This window comes from Oratosquilla oratoria, chromosome 18, assembly GCF_046742065.1.
Source record: "Oratosquilla oratoria isolate Oo_2021 chromosome 18, ASM4674206v1, whole genome shotgun sequence".
NCBI lineage: Eukaryota > Metazoa > Arthropoda > Malacostraca > Stomatopoda > Squillidae > Oratosquilla > Oratosquilla oratoria.
In genome coordinates, this window is record NC_134794.1 from 25,022,566 (window position 1) to 25,035,410 (window position 12,845).

A 12,845-nucleotide genomic window follows, 5' to 3' on the forward strand; every position below is an offset into this window, starting at 1 on the left:
CCTTCCCCAAGAGAGTCTTTGCTTTAGAATGTCCCAATTCCTTGTCATGAATGAAAGTCACATCACACATTAAAGTAAACACCTGTACTGACTGTAGTTCATATTGCGCATACGAATACACACCTTAATATAAGCTTGTATATATATGTAAAAACTTAGGTTCTCCTAAAAAAATCCCAATTATGCAGATGCTAAGAGAGAGAGAGAGAGAGAGAGAGAGAGAGAGAGAGAGGGAGGGAGGGAGAGAGAGAGAGAGAGAGAGAGAGAGAGAGGGAGGGAGGGAGGGAGAAAGAGAGAGAAAGAGAGAGAGTCATCATTCGCTGCTTATGATTCGACTCTTTAACACGGAAATAATGAGTTCAGAGAGAGATCACGGCGAAGTCAGCTCCAGGTTCATAGTGCTTGGATATGTCTTCGCTGTATCTTCTTCTTCTTCCTCTTGTCCAAGATTAACATATCCCTGTTGCTTATATCAGTGGACAAGCAACAATAGACAGTGTCTTATGAGAAACCTTTAGTGTAGCGCCTTCCATGATGGTGCCACTCCTATAGTCTCATGTTTAACATGACGGGAGTCTTTTCAAGCACCCGCTCAAAGCCCTTTTAATAAGCACCCATATATTAAGGTAAATAAATATGAATAGATAAAGAGATGAATAAATAGATAAACAAATAAATAAATGACTTCTCTGAATGGTGGAAACACATATCGAATACTTATTCGTGATAACCGTTTTCTTTCTCATTTTGCTCCTTCCAAGACAATTTATTCATTTAATAGAAAACACCTTATTTCCCAAAGGGTTGACACTTTGACTGCCGGAAGGTTTCCTCGCCTGAATACGCTTGCCTAGCGGTGGCACAAAAAAAAAAAAAAAATATATATATATATATATATATATATATATATATATATATGTATATTACAAAGGATTACAAAGGCAAAGCATGCCGACAGGAGACCTTTTGATCCATATCTAGGTCGGATGCAAAAAAAAAAAAAAAAAAAAAAAAAAAAAATCATATTAATAGTAAATTAAAACTATAACAATGAAAATAACAATTAAAATACATAAATAAATGCATTGGTATAGTTGAATAACAAACAAACAGGTAAATAGTAAATGATAATAAATTGACATATAACTAATAATAAATGAAAATCAGACAGACAAATTATAACAAAACAAAAACAAATAATATAACATAAATTATAATAATTACAGCATCTTACTTAGGTATTTATCTAAATGATTCTTAAAGCTTCGAACTGAACTACATTGCACTACCTGTGCAGGAAGTTTATTCCATTCATTAACTACACGGTTGGCAAAGTTGTTTCTACCTACTTCCAAATTGAATCTATTTCCGGACAGTTTGAGACCATTGTTTCTTGTCTGATTCTCATTCAATGTGAAAATTTGGTCACTTTTGATGTTGTCAATTCCCTTTAAAATCTTAAAGACCTGTATCAAGTCACCTCTGAGTCTACGCTTTTTTAGGGAAAACAGATTCATGTGCTTAAGTCGATTTTCGTATGATTTATTTTTGATATTTGGAATCAGTTTTGTGGCTCGCCGTTGTACTTTTTCCAGTCTGTCAATGTCTTTAATGAGATTCGGTGACCATACGGAAACAGCATATTCCAAATGTGGACGAACTAACGATTTATATAGCTTGTTAATGAGTGATGGACTTTTGAAATCAAAAGATCGCGCAATCAATCCCAGAATCTTATTTGCTTTCTCAGAGGCTGAAATACACTGCTTGGATGATTTGAGGTCGTTACTGATAATTACGCCGAGATCTTTTTCACTGTCCACTTTTGTTAACGAATTTCCAAATAACTTGTAATCGTACTTGCTGTTATTTTTACCTATGTGCATTACCTTGCATTTACTTGTGTTAAATTTCATTAGCCACTTTTCAGACCATTGCTGTAATTGATCTAAATCTTCTTGAATATCTAATTGGTTTGAGTGATCATTTGCCACTCCGCACAGTTTTGTATCATCAGCAAATTTGGAAACAGTAGATTTTAGTCCATGGTCTATATCATTTATATATACTATGAATAGAAGTGGCCCAAGAACGGAACCCTGAGGAACTCCACTTGCAACACTTTTCCATCCAGAAGTTTTTCCATTTAAAACAACTCTCTGTTTTCGACCTTTCAACCAATTACTAGTCCAACCTAATAGGCTACCACTTATTCCATGCAAAGCTAATTTAGTAAGTAGTCTTTTGTGTGGGACGGTATCAAAAGCTTTTGCAAAGTCTAGATATATTAAATCTATATTGTTTCTTTTGTCATAATTCGAGATAACTGTGTTGTAGAATTCGAGTAAGTTAGTCACGCAAGAACGTTTCCGTCTGAAACCATGTTGGCTATCATTTATCAAACGGTTACTTTCTAAATGATATTCGATAGCATCTCTGATGATAGTTTCCATTATTTTTCCTACGATCGAAGTCAAACTAATAGGCCTATAGTTATTTGGTTTCTTTTTGTCACCTTTTTTGAATATGGGAGTAACGTTAGCTAGCTTCCATTCTCTTGGGACATCTCCGGATATGATGGATTTCTTGAAAATAATTTCTAATGGAACAACAATCTCATTTTTCATTTCTTTTAAGATTCTTGGATGCCAACCGTCAGGCCCTGGTGTTTTATTAACTTTGAGTTTGTCTATACACCTTTTAATTGTTTCTTTTGTTATATTTACCGTAGTGAGTAAGTTTACCCCAGACTTTTCACAGGTTTCAGTTTGGAATTCACTTTGAGGTGTTTCGTTTACGAATACCGAGCTAAAATAATTGTTTAAGAGATTACACATTCCTTCATTTGAATATTCAAGTTGACCGTCAGCAGATAATAGTGGACCAATGTGATTCCTAACAACCTTTTTATCTCTAATGTAACTATAGAATTCTTTGGGATTCTCTTTGGATTTCTCAGCGATGTTCATTTCGTATTGTCGTTTTCTTTTTCTTATTGTCTTTTTTAAATCTCTCTGTATTGATACATAACTTTCATAGTCATTAGATGCACCCGAGCACTTATATTTCTTATAAGCCTGTCTCTTTTTAGCAATACTTTTTTCAGTTTCTTTGTCGAGCCACTTTGGGCGAGCCTGATTTGGGGGACGTCTGTCCTTAAAAGGAATGTAAGTTTGAATCATCTTAGTGAGCGTATTTTGAAATATTTCCCACATCTGATCTACAGGCCTTTCGTTTAATTTTTCCTCCCAATCTGTAAGCTGAAGCTCCTGACGTAGTTCTATGAACTGAGCTTTACTGAAATCGGGTATTTTAGAAGCACAAGTATCTATTCTAAAATTGTTTAGGAGTTTGAATCTGACTAAGTTGTGATCGCTATTTGCAACAGATTCACCGACCTCTACATATATATATACTGTATATATATATATATATATATATATATATATATATATGTGTGTGTGTGTGTGTGTGTGTGTGTGTGTGTGTGTGTGTGTGTGTGTGTGTGTGTGTGTGTGTGTGTGTGTGTGTGTGTGTGTGTGTGTGTGTGTGTGATTTGGATGATGGAGAACGAAACGTTAAGTGTTTAGGGTTCCGAGCCTTCCCCTGTGCTTATGTTCTCCATCATCTAAATCCCTCTGTTGGTGTTTGAGCCGCTTGCTGACCCCTCACCGTGACATATATAGTTTCGATTACTTAACTCTTTCTTTCTGTCTTGCGACTCTACTTCTGGCCCAGGGCAGTGGACAGGATATAGGGATGACCCGTCATTCAGGAAGTGCCAGGATGAGAGGGAGGGTGGAGGAGAGTGGCATATGAAGGGGATGGAATGGGTGGGAATGGTTTCTATGCCTTTTTTCTTTTTGGCTACCCCCTGTGTAGGGAGAAAAGCCTTTGGTATATGTATGTAACTCTTTCTTTCATTCGACTGTGGTGTTAGTTGTGGTATACAAATGTGTTACTACATTTCTCACCTGTAATGATCATTCATGATTTCAATATCACGTGAAAAGGGTCTTGTCATAGGCGCTGATGAATGCCAACGATTATAATAAATCTATGTAACAGTACAACTGTTGACACAAACACCGAAAACTCAAGTTTTTCCCCTCTTTCAGAGGGTGAGAAGAACTATAACTATATATCATGAAGGGTTGCTGTAGGCTAAGTTCTAGTGAAGAATAATGTCTGCAGAAAGACTTGTACTGCTTATGAAGTGAGGTTATTAGGAGATTAGGATAGGTCATCGGGACTCTTTTGATGATGTCACTGGGAGAAGTAGGAGAGGGCAAGGGAAGTTCTTGGTTGAGGTCACTGTGAGAAGTAGGAAAGGTCAATCTGGGAGTCTCTGGGAAAGGTTACTGAGTGAAGAGGGAAAGGTCAATTTGAGTCCCTGTGGAAGGTCACTGGGAGAAGTCATCAGTCACAGAACAAAGAGAGAGGTGGAAGCTCTGGTTTGACTTCTGGTCCGTGATCCTGTGGGCTTCGTATGCTCCTGGTGCTGGAGGCCATTGAGCTCTGAGGACGATGTAGCACAACTTTCCGTTGACACTGGACAAGACCATGGTGAATCATTCATAGACTACAATACTGCATTACTGAACCATAGTAGGCGAATTTACTTACAAAAAAAAAAAAAAAAGGCTGACGCCAGGGACTTTTATTCAGTTTTGGTACCCTCCACCCCTAAGTTCTTGATTAACAAGTCTAAAATAAATGTGGATATATTTTGTGTATCCTGCTCTGGCTGCCGTGAGGCGATTTATCTTGTTTAACAGAACCTCCTAGGGCAGAGTGCAGGGCGTTAAAGTCCCCCATGTAGATCACACTGTGAGACGTGTGTGGGGGGAGGACGGAGCGATTGATTTTTCCTGGAGCAGAGTAAACATTGTAGAGTCTCAATTTCCCATTACCTATGGATATTTCATAGGTATGATATGATGTGTGCATAGCATCATCAGTATTAATTGACAACTATCTACGTACGAGCGGTCCATGGAAATATAACACATCAAATTTTATCTTGTTGTAAATGAAGTACCCTCAGAATGTAAGGTGGTGCAGTGAGTTGGATCCCATAGAGGTACACACACCCAGACTTGACACTGGCGGCGGGAGTAGGGGTTGGGGTGTTTGGTGGAAAGTGAGGTAGAGGGAACGTTATGAGTGATATTTGCGATTAATCACTGGAGGCGACCGTAGTGTAATTAATCGGTAAGCTCACCCACCGGCAATTGGGAGTCTCGTGTTCGGTCCATGGAAGGTGGCAGCTTTTCTGTTACGCTCCTTACCTCAATACTACTCTGTGTACCCATCATTTTGCTATATGATGTAGACTTAACGACTGTCACCTGATGATTCCATTTAGCTGAATTACAAAGGATTACAAAGGAGGAGCATGCTAAAAGGAGACCTTTTGCTCCATAACTAGGTCGGATGCGAAAAAAATATGATAATGATAAATAAGTAAATAAATTAATGCATAAAAGTTATAAAAACATAAATATTAAATAGAATTAATAAATGCATAGGTAGATAATAAACAAACAGGCAAATAGCAAATAATGATAAATTGACAGATAAATAATAATAAATGAAAATCAAGCAGATGATAATAAACAGAAAAATAATAACAAACAAATAAACAAATAATATAAAACAAATGGCAGGCATTACAGCATATTGCTTAGGTGTTTATTTAAACGAATCTTAAAGCTTCGAACTGAACTACATTGCTAAATGTCTCGTTGACACGGGGTTAGTTTAGTAGCCGCTAGTCCTAGCTGCAAGGTGACGTCCCCGTTTGGAGGCAAGTTAACTAATTCCTGTTTACACTGTGCAAGTAGAGTAGTTATCAAGTCGCTAGCCCTTGCGGCTACTAAACTAGGCCCATCTCAACAAGTCTTAAGAGTTAACACCATCTCAATGAGCCTTTAAACGACGGCGATCCTTTATGAACAAAGGCGGTCGGGTTTTTGTATATTCAAAGGATCGCCAAAGGTTTTTATTCAGCTGAGGGAAACCCTATGCCGCTTGAGGGACCAATGCAATGGTGTTAGTTGTGGTATACAAATGTGTTACTACATTTCTCACCTGTGATGATCATTCATGATTTCAATATCACGTGAAAGGCTCTTGTCATAGGCGCTGATGAATGCCAACGATTATATCAAATCTATGCAACAGTATAATAAAACTGTTGACACAAACACCGAAGACTCAAATTTTTCCCCTCTCTCAGAGGGTGAGAAGAACTATAACTATCTATCTTGAATGGTTGCTGTAGGCTAAGTTCTAGTGAAGAATAATGTCTGCAGACCTACCTGTACTGCTTATCAAATGAGGTTATTAGGAAATGTAGTATAGGTCATCGGGACTCCTTGGATGATGTCACTGGGAGAAGTAGGAGAGAGCAAGGGGAGTTCTTGGTTGAGGTCACTGTGAGAAGTAGGAAAGGTCAATGGGAGTCCCTGGGAGAGGTTACTGAGAAAAGAGGGAAAGGTCAATTTGAGTCCCTGGGGAAGGTCACTGGAGGAAGTCATCAGTCCCAGCACAAAGAGAGTCCTGCCCTGTTGTTTTATTATGATGACCTTGTTTACATTACCCTTGTCATAACCTTTGATCCACTTGAACACTTCTATTAAATCACCCCGCACTCTGCGTCTTTCCAGAGAGTGTAAGTTAAGGTGCCTAATCCTCTCTTCGTAAGGCAAATTTCTGAGTTCCATGTATCATTTTGGTCATTCTTCTCTGCACTGATTCCAGTGAATGTATGTCCATTCTGTAGGACGGAGACCAAAACTGTACCGCATTGTCAAGGATGGGTCTAACTATCGCTAGATAGAGTTTAATAATTACCTCTGCACTTCTATTCGTTACCGTCCTAGCAATAAAACTTAGTGCGCTGCTAGCTTTATTTCTGGCGCTAATGTAGTGCTTCCTGATTTTAAGGTCCTGACTCACCAGAACTCCCAAGTCCCTCTCGTACTCAGATTTTTCTAAAAACGTGTTAATTAAGCTGTATCTATTTTCGGGGTTGTGTAGCCCTACGTTTAAGACGCTACACTTAGAGATATTGAAGTTCATTTGCCACTTCACCGACCATGTTAACAATTTATCAAGATCATCCGGCAGAATCTCTGCGTCGTCTCCTGACCTAATTAGGCGTCCTATTTTAGTGTCTACCGCAAATTTACTAATGGTAAATAATAAACAAACTTACTAATGGTAAATAATAAACAAATAGGTAAATACCAAATAATGATAAATTGGCAGATACATACATACATACATATACCAAAGGCTTTTTCCCCCTTACACAGGGGGTAGCCAAAAAGAAAAAGGCATAGAAATCACTCCCACCCATTTCATTTCCCATATATTCCACTCCCCTCCACCCTCCTCCCTCCCTCCTATCTTGGCACCTCCTGGATGACGGGTCATCCCTGCATCCTGTCCACTGCCTTGGGTCAGAAGCAATGTCGCAAGACACAGTACATCCACAGCAAGGCCGCTTCATAAATTCGGCGACCCCCCCCCCTCTCCGTCCCCTCATGCAGGAAAGGAGATGGCGGGGAGAAATCCCTTCGTGCTGCGTCAATTTTTTTCTCATACATACTTCCTCACCCCCCATCCCCCACCCCCACCCACTCCCCCTCATGCATCACAGCCTCATCTATACCCGACCCTTCTCCATTCACCCCTATCTTTTGTCCTCCCCCGTCCTTCCTCTACAGACATTCCTCTCTTTTGTAAAACCCTTTTCACCCCATCCATCCATCTCATCCTAGGACGCCCCCTCATTTTCACTCCTTCCACCTCCGCCTTCCACACTTCTTTTACTCATCTTTCTTCACTCATTCTTTCCATGTGTCCAAACCATCCTAATACTCTTTCATCAACCCTATCTCCCAACTCCCTTTCCACCCCCGTTCTCCTCCTCACCTCCTCATTTCTCACTCTATCTAGCCTAGTAACCCCTATCATACTTCTGAGACATTTCATCTCAAACACATTCAAACACCTTCTCTCTTCCTCTCTTATGTCCCATGTTTCTGCCCCGTACATTGTTGTTGGCACAATCACTCCTTCATATAACCTCCTCTGAGCATCCATTCCCAGATGTCGATTTCTCATTACACTTTTCAATCCACCAAGGCATTTACTCGCTTCTCTCAATCTACATTCTACCTCCACACTCACTCCTCCCTTTCCTGTCACATTCGCACCCAAGTATCTGAAACTATCCAATTCCTTCAGTTCCTCACCTTTAATGCTCACTTCCAGCCTACTGTCACTCTCTCCCCTTGTACATCTCATCATCTTACTTTTGCCCACATTTATCTTCAGCTTCCTTCTTTCACACACCTTCTCAAACTCTGTCAATAACTTCCTCAATCCCTCCTCTGATCCTACTACAAGCGCAGTGTCGTCAGCAAACAACAACTGGCTCACCTCCCACTTTTCTCCATTTTCTTTAATCATCTCCAACCCCTGACTCACTACCCTTGCATTCACCTCTCGCACCACCCCATCCATATAAAGATTGAACAGCCAGGTCGACATAACACACCCCTGACGAAGTCCCACCTTTACCTCAAACCATTCACTCTCTCCATTTCTAATCCTAACGCAAGCTCTACTACTCTCATAAAAACTCTTGACTGCTCTTAACAGCTTTCCTCCTATCCCATATATCTGCGATACCTCCCACAGTGCCTTCCTGTCTAACCTGTCATAAGCCTTTTCCACATCCATAAAAGCCTAAAAAACATCCTTACCTTTTCCTATAGCTTTCTCACATATCTGTCTTACCACAAAAATCTGATCTACACATCCCTTACCTGTCCTAAAACCACACTGTTCCTCACCAATTACTCCCTCTGTTCCTCTCCTAATACTCTCAATCAAGACTCTCCCATAAGCCTTCCCAACTACACTCAACAAACTGATCCCTCTGTAACTACTACAGTCACACTTGTCCCCCTTTCCTTTGTAAAGCGGAACTATACAGGCACTCCTCCAGTCCTCTGGCACTCTACCCTCTTTTAAACATACATTAAATAACCTCACCAGCCAGTCCACCATAACTGTACCTCCTTTCTTCAGATATTCTGCATGGCATCCATCCAACCCAGGTGCCTTACCTGCTCTCATCATCTTAACAGCTGCTTTCACTTCATCCTTCCCTATTTCTCCTCCATTTTCCTCACTCATCACTCTCATTTTCTTAGCATATCCCACTGCAACTACCTTCCCTCCCTATCCTCCTTCACATTTAGTAACTCCCTAAAATACTCTGCCCACCTTCCTCTCACTGCCTTCTCTTCCATTATCATCTCTCCATCTGCACCTTTTACCTTTTCTTCTCTACCTGATTCGCCCCCTCTTCCTCTCTTAACTTCCTTCCAAAACATCTTTTTATTACTTTCAAATTTTTCTGTCATACTCTTTCCCCATTTCACATCTGCTCTCCTCTTTGCTTCCTTTATCTTATGCTTAACTTCCTTTCTCTTTACTTTGTACCTCTCATACGATTCCCTCGTCCTAATTTGTAGCCAATCTATGAATGCCTGCTTCTTCTCTTCTACACCCTTCTTTGCTTCCTCATCCCACCATTCACTACCCTTCCTTCTATTTCCTCCCGCCCTCCTTGTTCCACACACCATCTTTGCACACCTTATGACTCCCTCCTTGAACCATCCCCATTCCTCCTTCACTCCTAGTTCTACTCTATCCTTTACTCTCTCCCACTCCTCTCTCAGCTTCTTCTTATACTCATTTTCCTTTTTTTCCTTATTTAAGCAGTTCACTCTAAGTACCTCCCTACCTTCTGCCCTTTTCCTCTTTCTCCACCTATTCTCTACTCTCAATTTACCTTCCACCAGGAAATGATCTGATATTCCCCCACTCTCTCTCCTTAGAACATGTACATCCTAAACTCTTCCTACCATACTCCTGGTCACCACTATATAGTCAATTAACGCTCTATCTGCCACCCTTCCATCCACCACCCTCTCCCATGTGTACTTATGCTTGACTTTCTTCTTAAACACTGTATTTGCTATCATCAACTCTCTTTCAAGACACATCTCCACCATCAACTCTCCACTACAATTTTTGCGTCGAACTCCATACTTCCCAATCACCCCGTCAATTGGTTCATTTCCTACCCTAGCATTTAGGTCTCCCAATACAACTACATTGACATTTCTCCCTAATCCCTCTATGCACTCATTTATATCTACCCAAAATGCCTCTCTTTCCTCTACGTTCTTCTCACTACCAGGCCCATACGCACTTACAAAAACCCACATCTCTTTTCCCAGCTTCGCCTTTATCCACATCAACCTTGATGACACCTCCTTCCACTCTACTACCCGCTTACCTATCTCTTCACTTACTTGTATAGCCATCCCTTCTCTCCCTCGTCCCCTCTTCACTCCTGAGTACCTCCCAGCTACACTCCCAAACTCACAGTTGCCCTTACCTTTCATTTTTAGTTTCACTCAAAGCCAGTACATCCATCTTTCTTCTCACAAAAATACTACCTATCTCTTCCCTTTTACTCTCATTTGTACCACATCCACGCACATTAAAAGACCCAAACCTTAGGGTACTGGTTGGAAAGCTCCCAGACCCTCTTATGCCTTTACTTTCTTTCTTAGGAATGCCCCCTTTCGGGGCTACAGGTAGTAGGACTCCTAATCCCATCCCCCGTCCCTTTTTTTGTCGCCTTCTACGACTCAAGTGGAAATACTGTACTTGGTGGCAGTATTCTTTTCCCCCACCACAGGGTAGGTATGCGAAAAAAAGAAATGAATATTCAGAGAAATGGTACAGGACAGTAACAAGGGGTTGGGGGACAGCATAACGGGGGGACAGTCGTAGTATAAAAGTGTCATAATTTTTCTATGTACAGTTTTCCTCTATCACAAACAAAATGATGTGTGGCTCTGGTCCATAGGGGCACCCCATATAGACACTAAAGTATCAACTGCATGCTACTTTTTTCACAATAACATGCAGCCAATACCCCAGACGGGGAGCAGCCAATACCCCAGACAGATAAATTATAAATAATGAACATCGCTGATAAATCCAAAGAGAATCCCAAAGAATTCTATAGTTACATTAGAGATAAAAAGGTTGTTAGGAATCACATTGGTCCACTATTATCTGCTGACGGTCAACTTGAATATTCAAATGAAGGAATGTGTAATATCTTAAACAATTATTTTAGCTCGGTATTCGTAAACGAAACACCTCAAAGTGAATTCCAAACTGAAACCTGTGAAAAGTCTGGGGTAAACTTACTCACTACGGTAAATATAACAAAAGAAACAATTAAAAGGTGTATAGACAAACTCAAAGTTAATAAAACACCAGGGCCTGACGGTTGGCATCCAAGAATCTTAAAGGAAATGAAAAATGAGATTGTTGTTCCATTAGAAATTATTTTCAAGAAATCCATCATATCCGGAGATGTCCCAAGAGAATGGAAGCTAGCTAACGTTACTCCCATATTCAAAAAAGGTGACAAAAAGAAACTAAATAACTATAGGCCTATAAGTTTGACTTCGATCGTAGGAAAAATAATGGAAACTATCATCAGAGATGCTATCGAATATCATTTAGAAAGTAACCGTTTGATAAATGATAGCCAGCATGGTTTCAGACGGAAACGTTCTTGCGTGACTAACTTACTCGAATTCTACAACACAGTTATCTCGAATTATGACAAAAGAAACAATATAGATTTAATATATCTAGACTTTGCAAAAGCTTTTGATACCGTCCCACACGAAAGACTACTTACTAAATTAGCTTTGCATGGAATAAGTGGTAGCCTATTAGGTTGGACTAGTAATTGGTTGAAAGGTCGAAAACAGAGAGTTGTTTTAAATGGAAAAACTTCTGGATGGAAAAGTGTTGCAAGTGGAGTTCCTCAGGGTTCCGTTCTTGGGCCACTTCTATTCATAGTATATATAAATGATATAGACCATGGACTAAAATCTACTGTTTCCAAATTTGCTGATGATACAAAACTGTGCGGAGTGGCAAATGATCACTCAAACCAATTAGATATTCAAGAAGATTTAGATCAATTACAGCAATGGTCTGAAAAGTGGCTAATGAAATTTAACACAAGTAAATGCAAGGTAATGCACATAGGTAAAAATAACAGTAAGTACAATTACAAGTTATTTGGAAATTCGTTAACAAAAGTGGATAGTGAAAAAGATCTCGGCGTAATTATCAGTAACGACCTCAAATCATCCAAGCAGTGTATTTTAGCCTCTGAGAAAGCAAATAAGATTCTGGGATTGATTGCGCGATCTTTTGATTTCAAAACTCCATCACTCATTAACAAGCTATATAAATCGTTAGTTCGTCCTCATTTGGAATATGCTGTTTCCGTATGGTCACCGAATCTCATTAAAGACATTGACAGACTGGAAAAAGTACAACGGCGAGCCACAAAACTGATTCCAAATATCAAAAATAAATCATACGAAAATCGACTTAAGCACATGAATCTGTTTTCCCTAAAAAAGCGTAGACTCAGAGGTGACTTGATACAGGTCTTTAAGATTTTAAAGGGAATTGACAACATCAAAAGTGACCAAATTTTCACATTGAATGAGAATCAGACAAGAAACAATGGTCTCAAACTGTCCGGAAATAGATTCAATTTGGAAGTAGGTAGAAACAACTTTGCCAACCGTGTAGTTAATGAATGGAATAAACTTCCTGCACAGGTAGTGCAATGTAGTTCAGTTCAAAGCTTTAAGAATTTAGATAAATACCTAAGTAAGATGCTGTAATGATTATAATTTATGTTA